Raw genomic sequence first — 11784 nt, forward strand, 5'->3', positions numbered from 1 at the left:
CTAGCTTCCGCCTAGCCTCGCCACATGCTCGGACTTGTCCGAACTCAAGATAAGTTGCATTGGATGCTCTCTGTTCCACCTCATACCCCCTTCCTTCTTGCTCTGGTACAGTTTCTCTCCCTGTTGTTTCTAGATCAGTTGTCGAGCTTCTCTTTGTTTTAGTAAAACTTCACAATGGGGGCCTCCCATGCTGTTTTTTCGGTCCAAAAAGTTCCATTGGATGTATTCTTATCTTTTTTTGACATATAGTTATCTAGTTTCTTAGTCCTTGTACTTGATGGCTTTCCAATTTATCACTTCCTTGTTTACTTTCTGGTTTAGACACACACAAAATAATGTTTTCATTGTGTACAGGCATCAAACAACAACATATCCAGAGTACCAGATGTACTTGTTGGTTGTTCCAAGTTAAGTAAATTGGATCTAGAGGTAAGAACTAATAGAATGCTAAAGCTATTATTTTGTTGTTCCAGTTGCTTATTGAAACTCATGTGCGACAACTTATCAGGGTAACAAGCTTGTGACACTTTCTGAAAACATGTTTGTGTCATGGACAATGCTCACAGAGTTGAATCTCGGTATGAAAAATAACATAAGATTAAGATTCGTTGAATTTATGTGTTTTGTTTGAGTTTTGCTTGCATTTAACTATCTTTTTAGCTCGTTACAGCAAAGAATCTACTTACAGCCATCCCAGCTAGCATTGGAGCACTTCCAAAACTAATCCGCTTGGACATGCATCAGAATAGTGAACTTGTCTATCCATGTTGTCACATGTGCGTGCTCTGCATTTTTACTCTTTCACGGTTTGTTCTCTACTCACAACTCAAGACATATTCAACCTTTTTCTTCTTGTGTGCATTTATTTTTCTGTCATGTAAATAAATCTTTTCTGTTTTGTGTTCCAGAAATAACCTATTGTCTTCAATACCAGCTGATAATGGCACGTTATCAAAGTTAGGCATACTTGATCTCCATTCTAATTAGGTTCTACATCTTTTTCATGGCCAAACTCAATGTTATATTCTCATCATTCCTCTAGACCCTTACACATTTACCCTGCATCATTTAGAAAAAAAATAAGACACTATCGAGAATAGCTGCTCGTTGGACCATATAACTCCTATGTTACATCAGCTAACTGACTGTGTAAATATAGCATTCCAGTTGTCTTCCTTCTTTTTTTGTACAGAACTGACTGTGTAACTTTATTATGCCAGTTAACTGATATGCATCGTCTTCTTTTAGTTTTAGTGTGCCTGTGATGTTTTTCCCTAGTAGCTTTGGATTTTGTTGTTTAGATGACTGATATTATCTACGCCAGTTCTTTTTTCAACGATATGCAGAAGGTCTTGCTTGAGTTTGTTGGATACTTGTTTTACTCTTTGCTGATTTCGAGAACAGTTGCCACTCGAATCGACAAATATTTTTTTCTTGATTAGTAGCGGAAATACTATATTGCTATTAGTAAAAGGAAGGATGCTGGAAGTGCACCTTTAACTTAATTTTAGTATAGTAGCTACATGTATGACATGGGATCTGGTAGAGTCATGAATGCATTTTATCAGTACAGTCATCAATGGATCTGATTTGGTTTGATTTTTACAACCGAGGACTTGGGATTCCCCTTGCACTGCTGATCCTTGCAAAGTTGCCTTTGTACGTAAAGGCGTTGAACCACCAGCTGGAATTTATTCATTTGTATGTTGGCGTATGTACGATATTGACAATAGGTGCTTATGGTGACTTATTGACAAGGACTATATTAATGTAAGTTCATCATTTATTTCTTGTTTTGTAGATGTGGCAAGCACTGAAAAGTTCAGACAAAGTGAGGGGCCCAGAATTGTCATCGATCTCTTGCAAGGAGGCTCAGAAAATCCAGATTTATTGGATGCTGGATTTAGTGTTGTGGCAGCAGGTTCTGCTGGCAATGAAGTTGTGAAAGAGTCCTTTATGGAACTGAAGGTCAATGAACTCATTCTGCGGGTTATGAAGGATAAATCAAAATCTAATGTGCAAAGTTTGTATGATGCCATATGTGTTCTGCTGAAACTTGATGACAACCGAGTGGTAGCTTCTCAGGTGTGTCCTATATTCACAGTTTGAGTGTTTCACATTGGCTGCTTCACCAGTTTCTATGCTAATTGCTGGTATGTGGTGGTTTGTGGAAGTATCTGGCAATGCATTTGCTATGTAATCCTTTATGAAGATATAATGTGACATGGTGAATAGCTTATGCTGATACTTAGTTTTGTGCATGCTGTTTTTAGTAACCTATTACCTCTACACATTAGCATTGATTTCTTTGTATGCTCTTTCAGGTGTATGCTGTTGAAAACTGTGAAATTGTTGTCCAGGTAATATGTCATTCGATGTAGTTTTCTTTTCAGTTCAAGTTTTTCAGGCACACGTTCATTTTGGAGTCATATGGGAGCAAATAGAACCCACATTCCTACCATTGACTTCAGTACAGTGTGTTGTCGTGGAGTTTTATTTTCTGTGGGGTGAATAAAAGCAGCTAAACAGACAATGTTTTGTAATATCTAAGTTGGTAGGATCTGCAGCTTCAAGTGGTGATAGTCGCCTAGAGGGGGGTGAATAGGGCGAAACTGAAATTTACAAATATGAACACAACTACAAGACGGGTTAGCGTTAGAAATGAAAAACGAGTCCACGAGAGAGGGTGGAAAACAAATCACAAGCAAATAAGAAGTGAGACACACGGATTTGTTTTACCGAGGTTCGGTTCTCGCAAACCTACTCCCCGTTGAGGAGGCCACAAAGGCCGGGTCTTTTTCAACCCTTTCCCTCTCTTAAACGGTCCCTCGGACCGAGTGAACTTCTCTTCTCAAATCACTTGGGAATCAAACTTCCCGCAAGGACCACCACACAATTGGTGTCTCTTGCCTCAATTACAAGTGAGTCTTTGATCACAAGAAAGAATGCGAAAGAAAAGAAGCGATCCAAGCGCAAGAGCTCAAATGAACACTACAAATCACTCTCTCTAGTCACTAAGGCTTTGTGTGGAGTTGGGAGAGGATTTGATCTCTTTTGGTGTGCTTTGCAATGAATGCTAGCTCTTGTATAGTAGTTGGAAGCTGGAAAACTTGGATACTTTGAATGTGGGGGTGGTTGGGGTATTTATAGCCCCAACCACCAAACTAGCCGTTTGGTGGAGGCTGTCTGTCGTATGGTGCACCGGACAGTCCGGTGCACACCGGACATGTCCGGTGCACCAGCCACGTCACCAATGCCGTTGGATTCCGACCGTTGGAGCTTCTGCCTTCTGGGCCCGCCTGGATGTCCGGTGCACACCGGACATGTACTGTTTAATGTCCGGTGTGCCAGCGCGCGCGTGCCTGACTTCTGCGCGCTTCTGGCGCGCATTAAATGCGCTGCAGGTAGCCGTTGGTGCGAAGTAGCCGTTGCTCCAGAGTTGCACCGGACATGTCCGGTGAATTATAGCGGAGCAGCCGTTCTGAATTTCCGAGGCTGCCGAGTTCCAGAGCCGCGACTTCTTGGAGCACCGGACACTGTCCGGTGTGCACCGGACAGTCCGGTGAATTATAGCGGAGTGCCTCTAGAAATTTCCGAAGGTGGCAAGTTTGAGTTGGAGTCCTCTGGTGCACCGGACACTGTCCGGTGTACACCGGACAGTCCGGTGCCCCAGACCAGAGGTGCCTTCGGTTGTCCCTTTGCTCCTTTGTTGAACCCAATACTTGGTCATTTTATTGGCTGAGTGTGAACCTTTTAACCTGTATAACTTATACAATAGAGCAAACTAGTTAGTCCAATTGTTTGTGTTGGGCAATTCAACCACCAAAATTATTTAGGAACTAGGTGTAAGCCTAATTCCCTTTCAATCTCCCCCTTTTTGGTGATTGATGCCAACACAAACCAAAGCAAATATAGAAGTGCATAATTGAACTAGTTTGCATAATGTAAGTGCAAAGGTTGCTTGGAATTGAGCCAATATTAATACTTACAAGATATGCATGGATCGTTTCTTTCATTCTTAATATTTTGGACCACGCTTGCACCATATGTTTTGTTTTTGCAAATTCTTTTGTAAATCCTTTTCAAAGTTCTTTTGCAAATAGTCAAGGTAAATGAATAAGATTTTGCAAAGCATTTTCAAGATTTGAAGTTTTCTCCCCTGTTTCAAATGCTTTTCCTTTGACTAAACAAAACTCCCCCTAAATGAGATCCTCCTCTTAGTGTTCAAGAGGGTTTTGATATATCATTTTTGAAATACTACTTTCTCCCCCTTTTGAACACAATAGGATACCAATTGAAAATACTCTTTGAAAAATTAAGTTTTTGAAATTGGTGGTGGTGCGGTCCGTTTGCTTTGGGCTCATACTTTCTCCCCCTTTGGCATAAATCGCCAAAAACGGAATCATTAGAGCCCTTTGAATTACTTTCTCCCTCTTTGGTCAAAAACAAATGAGATAAGATTATACCAAAGATGACGTCCTTTTGCTCTCTCCCCCAAAGATGGAGAGTGTCTCGGAGCGACGGCGAAGGATGAGTTACGGAGTGGAAGCCTTTGTCTTTGCCGAAGACTCCAATTCCCTTTCAATACACCTATGACTTGGTTTGAAATAGACTTGAAAAACACATTAGTCATAGCATATGAAAGAGACATGATCAAAGGTATACAAATGAGCTATGTGTGCAAGTTAGCAAAAGAAATTGCGCGAATCAAGAATATTGAGCTCATGCCTAAGTTTGTTAAACGTTTGTTCATCAAGAGGCTTGGTAAAGATATCGGCTAATTGATCTTTAGTATTAATGTATGAAATCTCGATATCTCCCTTTTGTTGGTGATCCCTAAGAAAATGATATCGAATGGCTATGTGTTTAGTGCGGCTATGTTCGACGGGATTATCCGCCATCTTGATTGCACTCTCATTATCATATAGCAAAGGGACTTTGGTTAATTTGTAACCGTAGTCCCGCAGGGTTTGCCTCATCCACAGCAATTGCGCGCAACAATGGCCTGCGGCAATGTACTCGTCTTCGGCGGTGGAAAGAGCGACCGAATTTTGCTTCTTTGAAGCCCAAGACACCAAGGATCTTCCCAAGAACTGGCAAGTCCCCGATGTGCTCTTCCTATTGATTTTACACCCCGCCCAATCGGCATCCGAATAACCAATTAAATCAAATGTGGATCCCCTAGGATACCAAAGCCCAAACTTAGGAGTATAAGCCAAATATCTCAAGATTCGTTTTATGGCCGTAAGGTGAGCTTCCTTAGGGTCGGCTTGGAATCTTGCACACATGCATACGGAAAGCATAATGTCCGGTCGAGATGCGCATAAGTAGAGTAAAGAACCTATCATCGACCGGTATACCTTTTGATCCACGGACTTACCTCCCGTGTCGAGGTCGAGATGCACATTAGTTCCCATGGGTGTCTTGATGGGCTTGGCATCCTTCATCCCAAACTTGTTTAGAATGTCTTGAGTATACTTCGTTTGGCTAATGAAGGTGCCCTCTTGGAGTTGCTTCACTTGAAATCCTAAGAAGTACTTCAACTCCCCCATCATAGACATCTCGAACTTTTGTGTCATGATCCTACTAAATTCTTCACATGTAGACTCGTTAGTAGACCCAAATATAATATCATCAACATAAATTTGGCATACAAACAAGTCATTTTCAAGAGTTTTAGTGAATAGAGTAGGATCGGCCTTTCCGACTTTGAAGCCATTAGTGATAAGGAAATCTCTAAGGCATTCATACCATGCTCTTGGGGCTTGCTTGAGCCCATAAAGCGCCTTAGAGAGCTTATAGACATGGTTAGGGTACTCACTGTCTTCAAAGCCGGGAGGTTGCTCAACATAGACCTCTTCCTTGATTGGTCCATTGAGGAAGGCACTTTTCACGTCCATTTGATAAAGCTTAAAGCCATGGTAAGTAGCATAGGCCAATAATATGCGAATTGACTAAAGCCTAGCTACGGGTGCATAGGTTTCACCGAAATCCAAACCTTCGACTTGGGAGTATCCCTTGGCCACAAGTCGAGCTTTGTTCCTTGTCACCACACCATGCTCATCTTGCTTGTTGCGGAACACCCATTTGGTTCCTACAACATTTTGGTTAGGACGTGGAACTAAATGCCATACCTCATTCCTAGTGAAGTTGTTGAGCTCCTCTTGCATCGCCACCACCCAATCCGAATCTTGTAGTGCTTCCTCTACCCCCCCTTATGAATGTCGCCGAGGATGGTATCGACGGGGTGATCTCGTTGGATTGCTTGGTGGACTCTTGGGTGTGGCGGCCTTTGTTCCTCTTCCTCCTTGTCTTCCTCATTTGCATCTCCCCCTTGATCATTGCCATCATCTTGAGGTGGCTCATTTGCTTGATCTTCCATTTCATCAACTTGAGCTTCACCCTCATTTTGAGTTGGTGGAGATGCTTGCGTGGAGGAGGAAGGTTGATCTTATGCATTTGGAGGCTCTTCGGATTCCTTAGGATACACATCTCCAATGGACATGTTCCTTAGCGCGATGCACGGAGCCTCTTCATTACCTATCTCATCAAGATCAACTTGCTCTACTTGAGAGCCGTTAGTCTCATCAAACACAACGTCACAAGAAACTTCAACTTGTCCAGTGGACTTGTTAAAGACTCTATATGCCCTTGTGTTTGAATCATATCCTAGTAAAAAGCCTTCTACAGTCTTAGGAGCAAATTTAGATTTTCTACCTCTTTTAACAAGAATAAAGCATTTGCTACCAAAGACTCTAAAATATGAAATGTTGGGCTTTTTATCGGTTAGGAGTTCACAGGATGTCTTCTTGAGGATTCGGTGTAGGTCCAACCGGTTGATGGCGTAGCAAGCGGTGTTGATCGCCTCCGCCCAAAACCGATCTGAAGTCTTGTACTCATCAAGCATGGTTCTAGCCATGTCCAATAGAGTTCGATTCTTCCTCTCCACTACACCATTTTGTTGTGGAGTGTAGGGAGAAGAGAACTCATGCTTGATGCCCTCCTCCTCAAGGAAGCCTTCGATTTGAGAGTTCTTGAACTCCGTCCCGTTGTCGCTTCTAATTTTCTTGATCCTTAAGCCGAACTCATTTTGAGCCCGTCTCAAGAATCCCTTTAAGGTCTCTTGGGTCTGAGATTTTTCCTGCAAAAAGAATACCCAAGTGAAGCGGGAATAATCATCCACTATTACAAGACAATACTTACTCCCGCTGATGCTTATGTAAGCAATCGGGCCGAATAGATCCATGTGGAGTAGCTCAAGCGGCATGTCGGTCGTCATGATGTTCTTGTGTGGATGATGGGCACCAACTTGCTTTCCTGCTTGGCATGCGCTACAAATCCTGTCTTTCTCAAAATGAACATTTGTTAGTCCTAAAATGTGTTCTCCCTTTAGAAGCTTGTGAAGATTCTTCATTCCAACATGTGCTAGTCGGCGATGCCAGAGCCAGCCCATGTTAGTCTTAGCAATTAAGCAAGTGTCGAGTTCAGCTCTATCAAAATCTACCAAGTATAGCTGACCCTCCAACACTCCCTTAAATGCTATTGAATCATCACTTCTTCTAAAGACAGTGACACCTACATCAGTGAAAAGACAGTTGTAGCCCATTTTGCATAATTGAGATATAGAAAGCAAATTATAATCTAATGAATCTACAAGAAAAACATTGGAAATAGAATGGTCAGGAGATATAGCTATTTTACCAAGACCTTTGACCAAACCTTGATTTCCATCCTCGAATGTGATAGCTCATTGGGGATCTTGGTTTTTCTCATAGGAGGAGAACATCCTTTTCTCCCCTGTCATATGGTTTGTGCACCCACTGTCGAGTATCCAACTTGAGCCCCCGGATGCATAAACCTACAAAACAATTTTAGTTCTTGACTCTAGGTACCCAAATGGTTTTGGGTCCTTTGGCATTAGACACAAGAACTTTGGGTACCCAAACACAAGTCTTTGACCCCTTGTGCTTGCCCCCAACATATTTGGCAACTACCTTGCTGGATTTGTTAGTCAAAACATAAGATGCATCAAAAGTTTTAAATGAGAGACAATGTTCATTTGATGCACTAGGAGTTCTCTTCTTAGGCAACTTAGCACGGGTTGGTTGCCTAGAGCTAGATGTCTCACCCTTATACATAAAAGCATGGTTAGGGCCAGAGTGAGACTTCCTAGAATGAATTCTCCTAATTTTGTCCTCAGGATAACCGGCAGGGTATAAAATGTAACCCTCGTTATCCTGAGGCATGGGAGCCTTGCCCTTAACAAAGTTAGACAATCTTTTAGGAGGGGCATTAAGTTTAACATTGTCTCCCCTTTGGAAGCCAATGCCATCCTTGATGCCAGGGCGTCTCCCACTATAGAGCATACTTCTAGCAAATTTAAATTTTTCATTTTCTAAGTTATGCTCGGCAATTTTAGCATCTAATTTTGCTATATGATCATTTTGTTGTTTAATTAAAGACATGTGATCATGAATAGCATTAATATCAACATCTCTACATCTAGTACAAATAGATACATGCTCAACAATAGATGTAGATGGTTTGCAAGATTTTAATTCAACAACCTTAGCATGCAACATATCATTCTTAGTTCTAAGGTTGGAAATTGTAGCATTGCAAACATCAAAATCTTTAGCCTTAGCAAGCAATTTTTCATTTTCATTTCTTAGGCTAGCAAGTGAAATGTTCAATTCTTCAATCCTAGCAAGCAAATCAACATTATCATCTCTAGGATTGGAAACATTACAAACATGAGAATCAACCTTAGCTAACAAATTAGCATTTTCATTTCTAAGGTTGTCTATTGTCTCATGGCAAGTGCTTAGCTCACTAGATAATTTTTCACATTTCTCAATTTCTAGAGCATAAGCATTTTTAATTTTAACATGTTTCTTATTTTCCTTAATTAGGAAGTCCTCTTGGGAATCCAAAAGGTCATCCTTCTCATGGATAGCACTAATTAATTCATTTAATTTTTCTTTTTGTTCCATGTTAAGGTTGGCAAAAAGGGTACGCAAATTATCTTCCTCATCACTAGCATTATCATCACTAGAGGACTCATATCTAGTGGAGGATTTAGATTTAACCTTCTTCTTTTTGCCGTCCTTTGCCATGAGGCACTTGTGGCCGACGTTGGGGAAGAGGAGTCCCTTGGTGACGACGATGTTGGCGGCGTCCTCGTCGTCGGAGGAGTCGGTGGAGCTCTCGTCGGAGTCCCATTCGCGGCACACGTGGGCATCGCCGCCCCTCTTCTTGTGGTACCTCTTCTTTTCTCTCCTCTTGCCCTTCTTGTCGTTATCTCTGTCACTGTCACTTGATAATGGACATTTGGCAATAAAGTGACCGGGCTTACCACACTTGTAGCAAACCTTCTTGGAGCGGGACTTGTAGTCTTTCCCCCTCCTTTGTTTGAGGATTTGGCGGAAGCTCTTGATGACGAGCGCCATTTCCTCATTGTCGAGCTTGGAGGCGTCGATTGGTTGTCTACTTGGTGTAGACTCCTCCTTCTTTTCCTCCGTCGCCTTGAATGCGACGGGTTGAGCTTCGGATGTGGAGGGATCATCAAGCTCGTTGATCTTCCTTGAGCCTTCGATCATGCACTCAAAACTCACAAAATTCCCGATTACTTCCTCGGGGGTCATTAGTGTATATCTTGGGTTGCCACGAATTAATTGTACTGGAGTAGGGTTAAGAAAAATAAGAGATCTTAGAATAACCTTAACCATTTCGTGGTCATCCCATTTCTTGCTCCCGAGGTTGCGCACTTGATTCACCAAGGTCTTGAGCCGGTTGTACATGTTTTGTGGCTCCTCCCCTTTGCGAAGCCGGAATCGACCGAGCTCCCCCTCGATCGTTTCCCGCTTGGTGATTTTTGTGAGCTCATCTCCTTCGTGTGCGGTTTTGAGCACATCCCAAACCTCCTTGGCGCTCTTCAACCCTTGCACTTTGTTATACTCTTCTCTACTTAGAGAGGCAAGGAGTATTGTTGTTGCTTGAGAATTGAAGTGCTGAATTTGGGCCACCTCATCCTCATCATAGTCTTCATCCCCTACGGATGGTACCTGTGCACCAAACTCAACAACATCCCATATACTTTTGTGGAGTGAGGTTAGATGAAATCGCATTAAATCACTCCACCTAGCGTAATCTTCACCATCAAATGTTGGTGGTTTGCCTAATGGGACGGAAAGTAAAGGTGTATGTTTAGAAATGCGAGGGTAGCGTAGGGGAATCTTACTATACTTCTTGCGCTCTTGGCGCTTAGAAGTAACGGATGCCGCGTCGGAGCCGGAGGTGGATGCCGATGAAGAATCGGTCTCGTAGTAGACCACCTTCCTCATCCTCTTTTTCTTGTCCTCACTCCGATGCGGCTTGTGGGAAGAAGACTTCTCCTTCTTTTCTTTGTGTGAAGAAGATTTCTTCTCCTTCCCCTTGGAGGAGTCCTTCTTCTTCTCCTTCCCTTTTGAGGAGACTTTCTTCTCCTTCCTTTTGGTGCGGGACTCTTCCGATGAAGTGCTCCCGTGGCTTGTAGTGGGCTTTTCGCCGGTCTCCATCTCCTTCTTGGCGTGATCTCTCGACATCACTTCGAGCGGTTAGGCTCTAATGAAGCACCGGCCTCTGATACCAATTGATAGTCGCCTAGAGGGGGGGTGAATAGGGCGAAACTAAAATTTACAAATATGAACACAACTACAAGCCGGGTTAGCGTTAGAAATGAAAAACGAGTCCGCGGGAGAGGGTGGAAAACAAATCACAAGCAAATAAGAAGTGAGACACACGGATTTGTTTTACCGAGGTTCGGTTCTCGCAAACCTACTCCCCGTTGAGGAGGCCACAAAGGCCGGGTATTTTTCAACCCTTTCCCTCTCTCAAACGGTCCCTCGGACCGAGTGAGCTTCTCTTCTCAAATCACTTGGGAATCAAACTTCCCACAAGGACCACCACACAATTGGTGTCTCTTGCCTCAATTACAAGTGAGTGTTTGATCACAAGAAAGAATGTGAAAGAAAAGAAGCGATCCAAGCGCAAGAGCTCAAATGAACACTACAAATCACTCTCTCTAGTCACTAAGGCTTTGTGTGGAGTTGGGAGAGGATTTGATCTCTTTTGGTGTGCTTTGCAATGAATGCTAGCTCTTGTATAGTAGTTGGAAGCTGGAAAACTTGGATACTTTGAATGTGGGGGTGGTTGGGGTATTTATAGCCCCAACCACCAAACTAGCCGTTTGGTGGAGGCTGTCTGTCGTATGGTGCACCGGACAGTCTGGTGCACACCGGACATGTCCGGTGCACCAGCCACGTCACCAATGCCGTTGGATTCCGACCGTTGGAGCTTCTGTCTTCTGGGCCCGCCTGGATGTCCGGTGTACACCGGACATGTACTGTTTAATGTCCGGTGTGCCAGCGCGCGCGTGCCTGACTTCTGCGCGCTTCTGGCGCGCATTAAATGCGCTGCAGGTAGCCATTGGCGCGAAGTAGTCGTTGCTCCGGAGTTGCACCGGACAGTCCGGTGTACACCGGACATGTCCGGTGAATTATAGAGGAGCAGTCGTTCTGAATTTTCGAGGCTGCCGAGTTCCAGAGCCGCGACTTCTTGGAGCACCGGACACTGTCCGGTGTACACCGGACAGTCCGGTGAATTATAGCGGAGTGCCTCTAGAAATTCCCGAAGGTGGCAAGTTTGAGTTGGAGTCCTCTGGTGCACCGGACACTGTCCGGTGTACACCGGACAGTCCGGTGCCCCAGACCAGAGGTGCCTTCGGTTGTCCCTTTGCTCCTTTGT

Source organism: Zea mays, chromosome 2 (genome assembly GCF_902167145.1).
Source record: "Zea mays cultivar B73 chromosome 2, Zm-B73-REFERENCE-NAM-5.0, whole genome shotgun sequence".
Lineage (NCBI taxonomy): Eukaryota > Viridiplantae > Streptophyta > Magnoliopsida > Poales > Poaceae > Zea > Zea mays.